Raw genomic sequence first — 13,949 nt, forward strand, 5'->3', positions numbered from 1 at the left:
AAGGTGTATATGTATAGTGGGGAATCCTGCGGTGATATTGCCGGGTAAGGACAGAGTTTATGGAGAGGAGAGGATATTCAAGTAGTGGGAGATTGGGGCGGAAGAGGAGAGGGGGCAAACGGAACAATATAGTGCTAGTGCATATGCAGATTGAGATACATAGAGATGTAGATACACAGTACATCCTGAGTTTTACTTTTTAACTGTAACATCACATTTTCGCCTACTTCAACATTCCTACGACCTATTAATTCTTATTAACATAATACGTCCTATTACCATTATCACCTTGTTATATTATGAACTGTTAATCTGGGCGTCAGGCTATTTATCATAGAATAAGCAGTGGGTGCTGCAAAGTCCTGTAGTGTGTGAAGACACTGTGTGGTCCACCCCCTTACTGTTGCCCTGTCACGTATTATTACATTATAATACTATTATAAGGTGGTTTGTACTCGGATATCGACAGTTTATTAGCTTGGCACATACTACCCTCATGATCGTCCTTTCCTGGAGGAAGTTCACGGGTATCAGTGATAAATGATCTGCGGGGGTATTTGACTATTTATATTGCGATGCCTTAGTATGGAACACCATATTGTTATACTATGATATGGTATGTTGTATCTTCTTGTGTAATTTTAGTTTATAATGTTAGCAGGGGTATTGATATACAATGGGTCACATTGTATTGCATGCGTCTCAGGAAATAGATAAGTTTATCCTGGTTTGCCCCGATCGTGGCCCCTGGGATCTCTATGATAATTAATTCCGGCATTGGTATTAGTCTTATGTGTCGTGTGCTGGGTTAAGATTGGCTTGTGTTGTGGTGCTTGCTGCTATAGGGTATTCTGTAGTACAATGAGAACGTGTCGGTTTCTGTGATGGTTGTTCAATATTTGATACCCTTTGTGTTATGTTTTAAAACCAAGTCTGGGTTCTTATGCAGCCTGTGAGAGGGTGGAGAATCTAGTCCTTGCGTTTATGTGTATGCTTTGCCATACCCTTTGAACGGATTACAATTTATTGGATATTTACCCATTGTGAGGCCCTGTATTGGGTTACAGTGAACATGTACTTTTGAAATGTCTATTTTTAACAACAGCATTAACAATCTTAGACAATTATAAGGAAGGCACTCATATGTGATCTGAATAGGTACTCGTCCATCCACAGGGTCGACAGCTGCTGCAGTATTCTTGTTTTCAGGCAAATGTCTTTCTTGTGTGCAGGATCGCGTCTTCCTCTCAAGGGGGTGCAGTCCCTGGTTTTAATGGGGGATGAGATTTGTCCCTTTCCGAAAGTTGGGTATGAGTTACTACTGCGTGCAAGACCTGGCCCCTATCATTGTGTGATCTGGCCAGTCTCTCTATGTCTCTGCCTCTTTGACGGGCTTCAGTGTCACACAGGGCCATGTTTGTTTTTTCCTACCCTGGGTGGAAATTTCCAGTACCTTCATTGTCTCCTGCGGTGTCATGCGAACAGTTTGTGCTGGTAGAGTCCATAGATTGAGGTTGGAAGGAATCTAGAAAAAGTCTCAGTTCTTCAGGGTTGTAAAATTAGATACTCCATTTTTAGTGACCCACATTCTTGCAGGATCGAAGAGGCCGTATTTTATCTCTAATTGGCGAAGCCGGGGTCGCAGAGCTAGGAAGGCCTTTCTGCGGTCGTTGGTTTCCTTGGAGTAATCAGAAGTTATTCGGATGTCGTGCTGATCTATTCGGAAAGGCACATGGTTGTGCGCCGCTTGAAGTATTTGACGGGTCTGGTTATGCCGTAGCAAGCATGCGATGATTGGTCGGGGTCTTGAAGGATTGCCAGAGCGTTTTGGGCCTATTCTATGTTCCCATTGGAATTCTATTGGTGGGTCGAAGTCCAGTGAGGTCAGTTTTGGGAGAGAGGAACTCAGGAAGGCCTGCATTTCCACGCCTTCTTCAATTTCCGGAATCCCGTGTAGACGGATGTTATCTCTCCAACTCCTATCCTCCATGTCCGTTAGCTTGCTCCTGAGATAGAGGAGGTCTTGGTCTCGATCCCGGGACACAGTGGCCTGCGTCTCCACTAATCCCATGTGTTGCTCCAGTCCTGTCACTCTGGATTGGAAGCTTGCAATTTCAGATTGCATGGATTTGGTCTCTAGTGTTAGCGAAGTTATAGAGGCTTCCATCCCCTCTATGCGGTGGCTGACAGTGGTAATTTCCTGTAATATCCGGTCCATAGTTGTGGGGTGGCTCTTGTCAGCCATTGTGGTGAGCTCGGTTGGAGGTGGTGTTGTGTGAGGGCTGGTCGTGGTGGAGATTAAGCGTTTGTATTGAAACGCTTCCGAAAATAATAGCTGTTGTGCCGGTTTACGATTTGGTTTGTTACCCGGCATCGCCTCAACGGTCCACCAGGATCGTTAACTTAGTACACGGTTTTCCTTTCTCTAGATCCAGTAGAGGTGTGGGCTGTCTGTGTCTGTCGGTTCTTGTTTCTATTCTGTCCTTCCTCTTTTTTTTTGTTTTGTCTTGCCCTCCAATGTCACTTATTTGTTGTTCAGTACTTTCTTTCTTTTTCCCCCATTGCAGTTATTACAAGTTGCAACAACCTGTCTTTGTCTTCAGATCGGGGAGGGAGCTATGTCAATGATGGTTCCGCTGTGGTGGAGCTGGTGTGGGAATTGCTATAGCCCAGAGTATTGAGAAGTTATGTTCCCTATTCCCTATATCAGGCTCTCTTGTGGTTGGTGCTGGATGCAGGGAGCGTTGCGGGAGGAAGAGGGCGGGTACGGCTACCTCCAGGTCCTTTGCCAGTCATCTAGTATGGTTGGGATTGTATGTGACTGTATTCTCAGTCTATTGCCATCGGCATTTACTTGGAATGTATGAATTGGGGTGGGGTGTTCACTCCTGCCCTTGAACCTAAATGATCTGAGTGGAGGGGGGGATAAGTGATGTTGAGGCCCTCCTGAGTTTTCTGACTTAGATCCCTTGTCCCTTGCACGGTGTTCTTTTCTGTGTATCTTTTCGTGTCGTTTCCGCTTTTTTTTTTCTCACTTTGTCTTACTTTTGATGATGTTCCATCTTGGCTCTGGGGATTTTTTTTTAAGGTATTCTCCCGTTGTCCTCTGATCCTTTTTATTTTTATCTCTTTTCCTCCTTTCAATCTTTTCTCTATGTACCCCCCTCTTTTCTAGTTCAGATTCGTGTTGTCACCGTCGTCGTGTCCCCTCTTTCCTCATCTCTCTCTAGCATATGTAATGGGGAGAGAGGTATAAGATGTTTGGGTGCGGTATGTTTTCCCTGTCGTCTTCTTCACCTCTCTGCTCTCCTGTCTGGCTCTCTGCTCCACCGGCTTTTTCCCGTTCTCTTCTCGCTCTCTCCACTCCCTCCGGTCCCCCTCTCTCCATCTTTCCATTTCTTCCTCCCCACGCCCCGCCCCTCTTTGTTCCCCTCCTCCCTCCTCCTCTCTTGTGTGTCTCCCCCTTCTCCTTCTATTCAACCAATATTCTTTGCAGTTTGGGGGGAGGAGGAGGAAGAGTTTGGGCTCAATGCCTCAATGGGGGGGTGTTCTGTGGGGTAGTCCGATGTTTTTCATCTTTGGGGAGGATGGGGGGTGGGGGGGGAGAGACCGTACCTCCACTTCCCATAATCTGCGCTTTCCAGGTGCGACTCTCCGTCTACGTTAGAGAGGCGCGCTCCCGTCTCTCCTGCAAGGCCTCTGCCCTCTCTACAGCTTTTGGAGGATTTAGAGGTCCTTGGCGCCTCAGCGGATCTCCCCGTTGAAGTCTGGGAGATCTAGGCACTGTGCGCGAGCAGCTCTTCGCAGCTCCCCCGGCTCACCAGTCCGTTCCGCGGTCGCTGCAACCGCACCAGCCGTGGCTCTCCTATGACATGACTCTGCCCCTCCAGTCAGGCCCTCTCCGCCAAAAGCGAGTCACGGGCTAGTCGCAAGCTCTCGGTCTCCTGGCTCGCCTTCACGGGGTCTCCGGGCGCCGGTCTGACGCACAACAGTTGTTAAAACAGATAGAGCCGGGTGCAGCATGTTCTCCAGCTGCCTCTGCGCCCCCGCCGCCCCCTAGATTCGCCGCGACACAGAGGTCTTGCTCTAGGCGGCCATTTTGCTTCGTGGCCCGGCCACACCCCCCATGTTTATAATTTCTAAAGGAAATCCTTGAGGTATTACAGTTTTGATGACATCAAGATAACATCAGATGTGCCAAACATTTGTAATAAATACAGAATGTTAAAAATCTAGCTGACCGTTAGAATACTGTAGAAGCAGAATTCAGTGGCACAGAGTCAGATAATTGAGGGTAGGGAGGAGGGTGCAGAGGCAACAAGTTGACCACGCTGGGCTGGCGGAAGGGGCAGTGGTAGTACAGTGGACCATGGAGGGCAGGGTTTGGTGGCGGGGCAATAAACCAACCATGCAGGACAGGCAGGAGAGTCTGTGGCAATATAACAGATCATTGAGGGCAGAAGGAAGAGGGAATGGCAGTACAACCATACATGCCAAACACATGATTCAAACAGGAGACTCTCAATATTTGTATGCCCAAAAGGGCTTCATTTTATCAGCCTCCAGGCTAAATCTCCTCTTTTTCAATGTAAGTCCATGGGGAAAATCAATTCCCCAGGTTTTATTTTTTCAAAATATCCCTCTTACAAAGTCAAAGTGTTAACATGTTTGGTAAATTGGATCACAGAGGTTGAAAAGTGAGTTATTAGTAAGCGCAGGTAGGTGCCTACACTTAGCAACAGGCCACAATCCCACACTAGTTCCAGTCAAGGTCTCAATAAAATAATCCTTGATCAACCAATGGTAGCTTGGCCCATGAGCAGTTAGGCTAAGACAGGTGTATGAAGCATTCAATATCAACAAAACAGTAAATAAGTAAAATATAACACACAATAAAAATGCAACACCAATTTATAGAAAAAGGAAGTATTTGTTTACTTAAAATGACAACAAAATGGCAAAAATCCAAAGCAGGGAACTGGAGATATGATTTTTTAAAGATTAAATGTAAAAAGTGTGCTTTTTAGTGCCTGAAAACAAAAAGTGGCAACCGGGCAAAGTCAAAGTTTGACAACGACCGCAATGGAGTCCATGTTGGATACGCTGATCTGTAGGCCTCGTTAAAAATGTTACCTTCTGACTTAGCCTCTTTTTTGGAGCTTTTTTCTCTCGTGGTCAGTCAAGGCTCCTCTTCAGGCTGGCTTGCGATGTGGTGTCATCAGCTTGGCTGAGCACAAGATCCTGGTCAACTCCTGGAAGACTCATCAACGAGGAAAAGCTCCGGAGCTTCACCGGGGCAAACCTGAAATTCGGGCTAGGTCCCGGTTTGACATCACCAGCTTGACTCTCATCGACACGTCAGACATGATATGGAACTTTTTCACAAATTTGCTCCAGACTTCTTTAAACTTCTGGATCTTGTTTCAGATGTCCTTAGTGGGTCCTTGTGGTATCCACAAACCTCAAGGTACCAGAAGCTCTGAGTTGCTTCGTAGAAGTTGGGTATTTGGGAATACAGTTCCCAGAATGCACCTATTCACAATCATCAAATGTCCACTGGACGCTGGTCAGCTAGGCTCTTCTTGCAGGACTTGATACAGAGGACTATGGTTAGCTCCTTAGTCCCTGTAACTTACAGGGAGTCCACTCCTGGAGTTGCAGAAGCAAGGCAAAGTCCTTCTTTTGGTGAAGCCCAGAGTGTGGAGCTGGTGCCATCCTTATGGGTGCAGTCCTTCAGGTGAGTATTTTCTTTGAGCAGGAATCTGAATTGTCAGGCAGCTCTATGATATTTATCCTTGCTCCTTCGTTGGCAAGCAGGATTTGGTGTGCCACCTTGCGTGGGACCACTTCCTGTGAAGAGTGGCAAAAACCAATCTCAGAAAGCAGCATTCTTTAAAAATCCAACATGGTGAAAATCTCTCCTTGGAGGTTACATCTGGCTGAGCCCTTCCACTGGTGCAGCTAGGTTTCATTAATATACCCCTCCCAGCCCCTCTCCTAATATAATTACTGGAGCTCCCATCTGGCTGGGGGAGCAGGAAATGGAGGAGCTCTAGTGTCTGTCCCAGATGATTTCCCTCCTTTGAAAATCAGACCACTCAACCCCCTTCCTGCTCTGCCATCTGCTGCAGCAGTTCTCCAACCAGATGCTTCATTTGCTTCAGCCCAGGCCTAATCACATTTCATTAAGGTTGGCTCAGGCTGCCAGAGGCTAACCAATCAGGAAAGGGCACTGCAGGGCTAATTTTGGTCACTTTCAGAAATTGTGCTAAAACATTTTCTCTCCGCTAGCTATAATAAATACAACTCTGGCAAGTTGCTGGATTTATCATATCTTTTCATTTGATATCAACCATTACATATTTAGCTAATTTCTAGTGGAAATGAGACTTTATTATTTTCAAATAAAATCTCCCAATGTCAGCCTATGTTCTACATTGTGGAAAATCTAATGTGCCTGTTTTTCCTTCACCAGAGCATGTAAAACATCTTTTAGAAAGTCCCTGCTTATACTTACACTGCTCCTAACACTTGGGACACCTAAGGCTGAATTTAGGGGTGACATATGTAAATATAAAGCAGTTTGAGACTTTGGAAGTACTTTTATTTCCAAAGCAAGGCAGACCAGCTTTTACAACGACACCAGAGACCACAGCAGTGCAACCTTGGGTGCCTTAACTACATTGGGGACCCTAACCCTACATGCCCTATTATATACTAGGGACTTATAGGTAGGCTGCCAGAGTCAAATATAATTGTGCCTAATTTGCATATACCATTTCATACAGAGCACTGGCCCAGAGACTGGTTAGCAGTGCCCAGGGCACAATCAGAGTCAGTAACCATCGGAATCCGTCAAATGTTTGAGCGTGATCAGTCAATCAATCATCATTTGTGAAGCAGAACACTATCACTATAACCAGGAAGATACAGCATGACAAGGTTACAATTGTGACAAGGAGAATAAAGCATAGAAATAATGCTACTATGTTGTCACTAAAATCAATAGCCTAATTCCTACCTAGGCTATAATAGAGCACAGCATGTTTAAATCTGCCCTTCATGTTCCCCTGGGAAGACATCACCCCCCACACCTGAGCAAAGGCCTGAAGTCTGCATAAGCAGCTGTAGCAAAGTGTTCAGCAATCAGCATACAGTCGTGATTCTCTGGCTGCAATCTCCCTCTTACATGTAAGAGACAGGGAAGTGTTTTTATAATAAAACATCTGATGTTCTGAGAAAATGTCCCAACGTAGGGATGTGTGTTTTTCTATGAATGTCAGAGACAAAACGTGTACCACGTTCATCAGCAACCTATCTTACTACAGCATTGAAAGAAGCACAGAGTGAGCAAGAATGTCTTGTTTGAGAACACAGTGCTAGCCTAGGCAAAAAACATCTAGATAAAGAGAGATAAAACAACACCGCAAAAGTGGCTACTGTAAGAATAACACAATGAAGCTGAATAAAATATATCTAGGCTAAAGTGCACAGCGGCAGGCCTAGTATGCTAGAACAACGTACATGAAGCTATAACTAAAATGGCTACACACAACAATCTCAAGACCAATTTACAAAAATACTTCAGATTTTTTATAAAGTTTTTAAGACCAACTACATCAATATACGGTAAGTACTTCGTACAATATGAATCTTCAAACTTTCAAAAATATATGCTTTTTGTGCGTAATTACACACCATAGGAATGAAACATAAACTCTTTAAAAATGCATATAAAATGAGGCAATGCTCTCACCTTCTATTTTTAGGTTGAGGATGTCCTTTGGGTCAGCCAAAGAAGTTTGGGCAGTTCCCGGTTTGAGTGAGAGCAGTGGCTGAAAGTCTTGGAACTGATGCACAACGGTGAAGGGGACCACTTGGAAACACACTGCACAGATGGACTTAAAGGTAAGTCCAGTGGGTCCCTTTGTAAGGTAGAGGTTGCAAGGGGTTAGGGACCCCTAGAGCACAGCTTGTTTGACGATGCAGGGGCCATTAAGGCCCAGTGCAGTGCAAATAGGTCAGCCAGGAGTTGTGTGTCTTGGAGTCCTTGGTGCCAGGAGCAGGTCACTTGAAGGATAGATTGCAGGTCAGCAGGGCCACTCTGGGGGGTGGTTCTTAGGTGTCCTGAAGTCCCTTGACTGGTGCTTGCTTCTGGGTCCTGGAGAGTTCATAATAGACTTTGCTTCTGGGTGTCTGACCTTGGGGGTCTAGCACCCACGGCAATAGTACGCCTCAGGCCCTGAAAGTCACAGTGCTACCGAAACGTGTCACACTGGTAGGTTTTGTCCTTTGGGTGTTTTGTGTGGATTTTGATCAAGATGCTGTGCCAGGTTCATTGGTCAGTGGCCGGTCAGTGAACTGGACTTGATTGGTTTCTTGCCTTCAGGGTGTAGGGAGTGATGCCTTCACTCAGAGGGAGGTTCTTGCCAATTTTCAGAAGGCTGGAGGTGCTCTTGGGTTTCTTAGAGTCCTTCAGGTTTCCAGGTGACACCTTAGTGGTGATTGTTGAGTCCTTGTTGCAGCAGGCAGGGTTTGGTGCCTTTTTCTTTGTGCTACAGGACTATTGTTCTCATGCCTCAGGTCTTCTTGTGTCTGTCGAATCACATCTGCAGTTCTAGGGATGCCAACTAAATACTGTATTTAGTGGGCTTTAGGGGGAGTACCTGGTAATGGTAAGTAGGCCACCTACCTTAGGGTGGCTATACCCACTAAGTGACCACTTTCTGTGGTCACCCTGAAATGGTATTTTCCTGCCATCCAAGATAGAGGAAAATTAAATGGAGTGGTCATCTCGCCTGCCACACCTGAAGGGTGGTGCAGACTGGGGATGGCCACTCCTCCTGTCCCTGATACTTTTCCCACTGATTTTCCTGCTCAAAGTGTGAAAAACCATTGGACAGCTCTATGCTGCTAGCAGCATAGATGGGGGCCGATTTCAAAGGCGGTAAAGACTTTGAAGCTGACCACTGGTGCTGGGTGCCTGCCTGGGGGAAGAAGCGCAACACCTCCACCCTGGAAAGGCTTTGTGGTCTGGCACCTGAGAGCAAATGACTCTCACCCCAGGAATCCATATTTGTGTCTGAGGGTGGCAGGCTGGATAGGACCAGTCAACAACCATTCCAAGGCTGTTAGGTTTTGCAAATGGCCTCTGGTTACATTTTTATAATAAATCCAACACTGGTATCAGTGTGGGTTTACTATTCCGAGTTGTTTGATACCAAACAACCCAAGGATCAGGGAGGCATCATGTAGCTGGGAAACACATAATGACCGGTGCCCAGCGCATGTATTGGCTATGGCTCCCCTGCACACTATGGGGGTCATTCCAATGTTGGCGGGCGGCGGAGGCAGCCCGCCAGAATTCCCCCCTCCGAAATACCGCGCCGCGGTCAAAAGACCGCGGCGGGTATTACAAGTTTTCCCCTGGGCTGGCGGGCGGTTGCTGAAAAACCGCCCGCCAGCCCAGGGGAAAACGACCTTCCCACGAGGATGCCGGCTCGTAATCGAGCCGGCGGAGTGGGAAGGTGCGACGGGTGCAGTGGCACCCGTCGCGTATTTCAGTGACACTGAAATACTTTGCGGGGCCCTCTTACGGGGGCCCCTGCCGTGCCCATGCCACTGGCATGGGCACGGCAGGGGCCCCCAGGGGCCCCGCGACCCCCCCTACCGCCATCCTGTTCATGGCGGCTTTCCCGCCATGAACAGGATGGCGGTAGGGGGGGTCGGAATCCTCATGGCTGCGGAGCGCGCTCCGCAGCCATGGAGGATTCACACGAGCAGCGGGAGGCCGCTGACTTTCCGCTTCTGACCGCGGCTGAACCGCCGCGGTCAGAATGCTCGTTGGAGCACCGCCAGCCTGTTGGCGGTGCTCCCGTGGTCGGTGGCCCTGGCGGCCACCGGCCGCCAGGGTCAGAATGACCCTCTATGTCTTAAGGTTTAGCAAAGACACAGTGGGGGCATATTTGCTCATGCACACATATACCTTCACATGCATTATAGTGTACCCTGCCTTAGGGCTGTAAGGCCTGCCAAAGGGGTGATTTACCTAAATTGCATGCAGTGTTAGCAGGCATGGCACTCTGGGTGAGTGCCATGTTGAGTTTGCAATTTTAGATTCATTTTGTCATGCACTTCCAAAGGCAGTCTGCATGAGGCAGATGTGGGCCCCTCAGACAATGGGTGCTTCAGATCTGAGGGTCCCTCTTCAGTACCTATGCCCTAGGAACCAGGGTACCATTTACTAGGGAATCACGGGGGGCTGAAGTGGCACTACATAATACTATTTTAGGGAAAGAGATCTGTCCCTGGGAACCTGTTTAGCATGGTCCCAGGGCACTTACAGTTTCAAACCACATTATGTTCCAGGCAAAAAGTATGAGGGATACTACAACCAAAGCCCAGCATCCCACACCCTGAACCGAAGTGTTTGCTTTTGCTTGGTGAGCCCTGGGGCTGATAGAGCCTCAGGAGAGGGGCCCTGTGTGCCCTCTTCCTTTTCTCCAAATAAAGCAGTGGGGAGGTTGTAGTCCACAGGCGTCCAAGAGCCTCAGGAGCGATGCCCCCCTCCTATTTTTTAAACAATGTCTCTAGGACCTGGCCCACCTGGGGCTACAATTAAAACAAGCGCAGGCACCCTCACTTGTTTTTATTATTTTTTTTGCCTCAAATTTTGTGAATTCAAAGCAAACCTTCTAAAAAACAAAATGCTTTCTTGCCCTTTTTGGGTTCCTTTGGACCTCATGCCCAAGGCTTGGGGGGCAGGATAATCCAAACCTGCTCCCTTTTTGATCCTTTTTTTGTAGGACACGGCTAAAGCTGAGTCCCAAGATAGCTGCCCAAACTTCCTGGTGTTGGTAGTCAATCAGAGCTCTGCATTTCCTTGTGTGAGCTCCTTCTTCTTCGCAAAGTCGTCACGGAGTAACTGCGGCCCTAGACATTCAAATTTGGATTTCCTTAAATTTGTCAACAACTACTGAACTGATTTACACTGATTATCAAAAAGCACAATCTGCAGAACAAAATCTGGCTTTCTGACAAATTTGGTGTAAATCCGTCCTGCGGCTGTATTCGGGTTCAAAACTCCTATGGAAATTAACATGGGAAACACACTTTTTTTAACCCCCCCCTGCCTTTTTCTCGGCCCCGCTTGACGGATCACCCTGAAACTTGATATTGTCAATGATGTAATATATGGAGTATTTAGAAATGCATGGCGAGGGTGCGAGTCATTGTTACCTTAGTGCATGAGTTATAGTTGCCTTCATTATGAAATTAGTGGTAAATGACGCATACAGTCATGCTGACAGCCGGCAACATACCACCGCAGTGGCGAATATCCGTTCGCCATATTTTGACACACACACACCAATCCGACAGAATACTGCCACATACACAAATCCACCAGCCCAAAGGTCAGTGATAAAGTGCCGATACCAACACCCATACCGTTACGCCAACAAAACATCACCCATCACATTATGAGCCACGAATCACCACAGCGGACATTCAACAGCGGTAAACCATTGGTGGTACATACTGCTGCGCTCAGAATGGACACCCACAAAAAAAACATCACCACATTGGCCAATACTAAAAACACACACCTGACATTCATACACACAACACACCCACAGCACTATAAAACACACACCCACATTATCTACATTTCCCACAACCCTTTATAAATACAAATCATTGCCACCAGACCGACACCAAGACCACTGCAACAACTAGACACACGCCACTTACACCCATACACCCCTCACGCACCCCATATCACACACCCCACCACATTACTCTACACACTCTCACCAACATCCACCACACAACACCCATGTCTCCACAATGGCACCCCCATTTAAAAGATGAGGACTTGAGGGTCATGGTGGAGGAAATTTTCAGGGTAGAACCACAGCTGTTTGGAGCACAGGTACAGCAGATATCCATTGCAAGGAAGATGGAGCTATGGCCGAGAATCGTAGACAGGGTGAACGCCGTGGGACAGTACCCAAGAACAAGGGATGACAAGAGAAAGAGGTTGAACGACCTATGGGGGAAGGTACGATCCATAGCAGCAAGGCACCAGCTCGCCATACAGAGGACTGGCGGGAGACCCACACCTCCTCCCCCACAGCTCACAGCATGCGAGGAGCAAGTCTTGGCAATACTGTATCCTGAGTGACTCACTGGAGTTGCCGGAGGACTGGACACTGGTAAGTCTACAATTACTACTTATCACCCCATACCTGCATGCCATCACACCCCCTCACCCGCACTGCCATCACTCCACTCCATCCCACATACTGCACCTACACATATGACTAACCCAAATGCCAGGCCCTGCATGCCATTTGAATGCATAGACAGCCCTTCCAGCTCTGCATGGACACCCTTCACAAAAGCATGCACAGCATAGGGAAACTAACAATCCCACAATACATGACCATACACAAGCAAAAGGTGGTAGGGCAACACCAACGATAGAGGGGAAGCCAGGGATGTACAATATGTCATACACATGAAGCATAATACATTACTTACACCCCACAGATACCCCAGCCAATGTCAGTGGAGAGGAGGTGCCATGACTATCCAGTCCCCCAACAGAAAATGCCCCCAGTGATGACAATCATTCTGGACTTCTGGATCTGGATGACCCAAGCCCAGTCACAGAGCACCACAGAGCCTCCCCGTTCAGTATCCCACACCACAGCATCAACCCAGTGTACCTACACCTCTGTCCCCAGGACACATCAATCAGCAGTGTGCCCACCTGTACAGGGACCCTGGGCCACACCTCACCCACAAGACAATCAGGGACCTGAGGTCAATGGCAGTGGGCACACCGTTCAGGGGACAGAGGCACCGGCCAACAGGGACACTGGGAGGACTGCTGTGCGCCAGGGGAAGGACGGGACCAGGGAACCGACTCTCCAGGAGGCACTCTCAGAGATCCTGGGAGCCTACCAAAATTCCCAGGACATGATGGGCCAGATCCTTGAAAACGTGCAGGAGAACAGGCAGCTGCAGGAGGAACAGGGAGGACTTGCAGGCCATTAATACCACCCTTATCTCCATAGCAGGGGTGCTGGCAGACATGGCCAACATCATGAGGGAGGCAACAGCACACCAGCAGGCCCCTACCACTAGCCAGTCCATTTACCAGCCCTCCACTTCCGCTGCCGCTAGTGGGCAGGAGGCCCCGCCACAAGACCCTCAGGCCACCAGCATCCCTCCCCCTGCAAAAGGTGAACCATCCCGAAAACATTCCCTGCAACCCAGACAGAAGCCAGAGACACTTGCCAAGACCACCGTCAGGAAATGAGACTCTCCTGATTGTCCCCCTTGTGTCTCACTCAGTCATCTTGTCCAATTTGAACTTCCGTTGCTCCCCTTCCAATCGCCCCATGGACACTGCACCTGTGCTACAAATAGACTAGAACAATACCCTGGACTTTCCTCCAACATCACCCCATTCCACTGCACATTCACCTCAATGTCTTAGCACTACAATAAACACCCGTGAACACAACTCAACCTCTAGTATTTTATGTGTTGAAAATGTGTATTAATGGAAACAGTCACATCCATTGCAAATGAACTGTACACTGTGAGAGCATAGAAATAATGACCTGTAAAGCTGTAGTAAGCACATCAGTACACAGTTATTACAGCACCAACATCTGTAAAGTGACAAACCATAGGTGACAGTAAGTAGAGACCACCCCCAAAATCCACCACCCACTCACGCAACCTTGGCATCATACTGGACTCGTCTCTCTACATGACACAGCAAATCAACACCATATCATCCTCCTGCTTCAACTCCCTTCGCATGCTACGCAAGACTTTCAAATGGATTCCTTAAGAAACAAGAAGAACAGTCACCCATGCCCTCATAAGCAGCAGACTGGACTACAGCAATGCCCTCTATGCAGGGACCACAG

This window comes from Pleurodeles waltl, chromosome 1_1 (assembly GCF_031143425.1).
Source record: "Pleurodeles waltl isolate 20211129_DDA chromosome 1_1, aPleWal1.hap1.20221129, whole genome shotgun sequence".
Taxonomy (NCBI): domain Eukaryota; kingdom Metazoa; phylum Chordata; class Amphibia; order Caudata; family Salamandridae; genus Pleurodeles; species Pleurodeles waltl.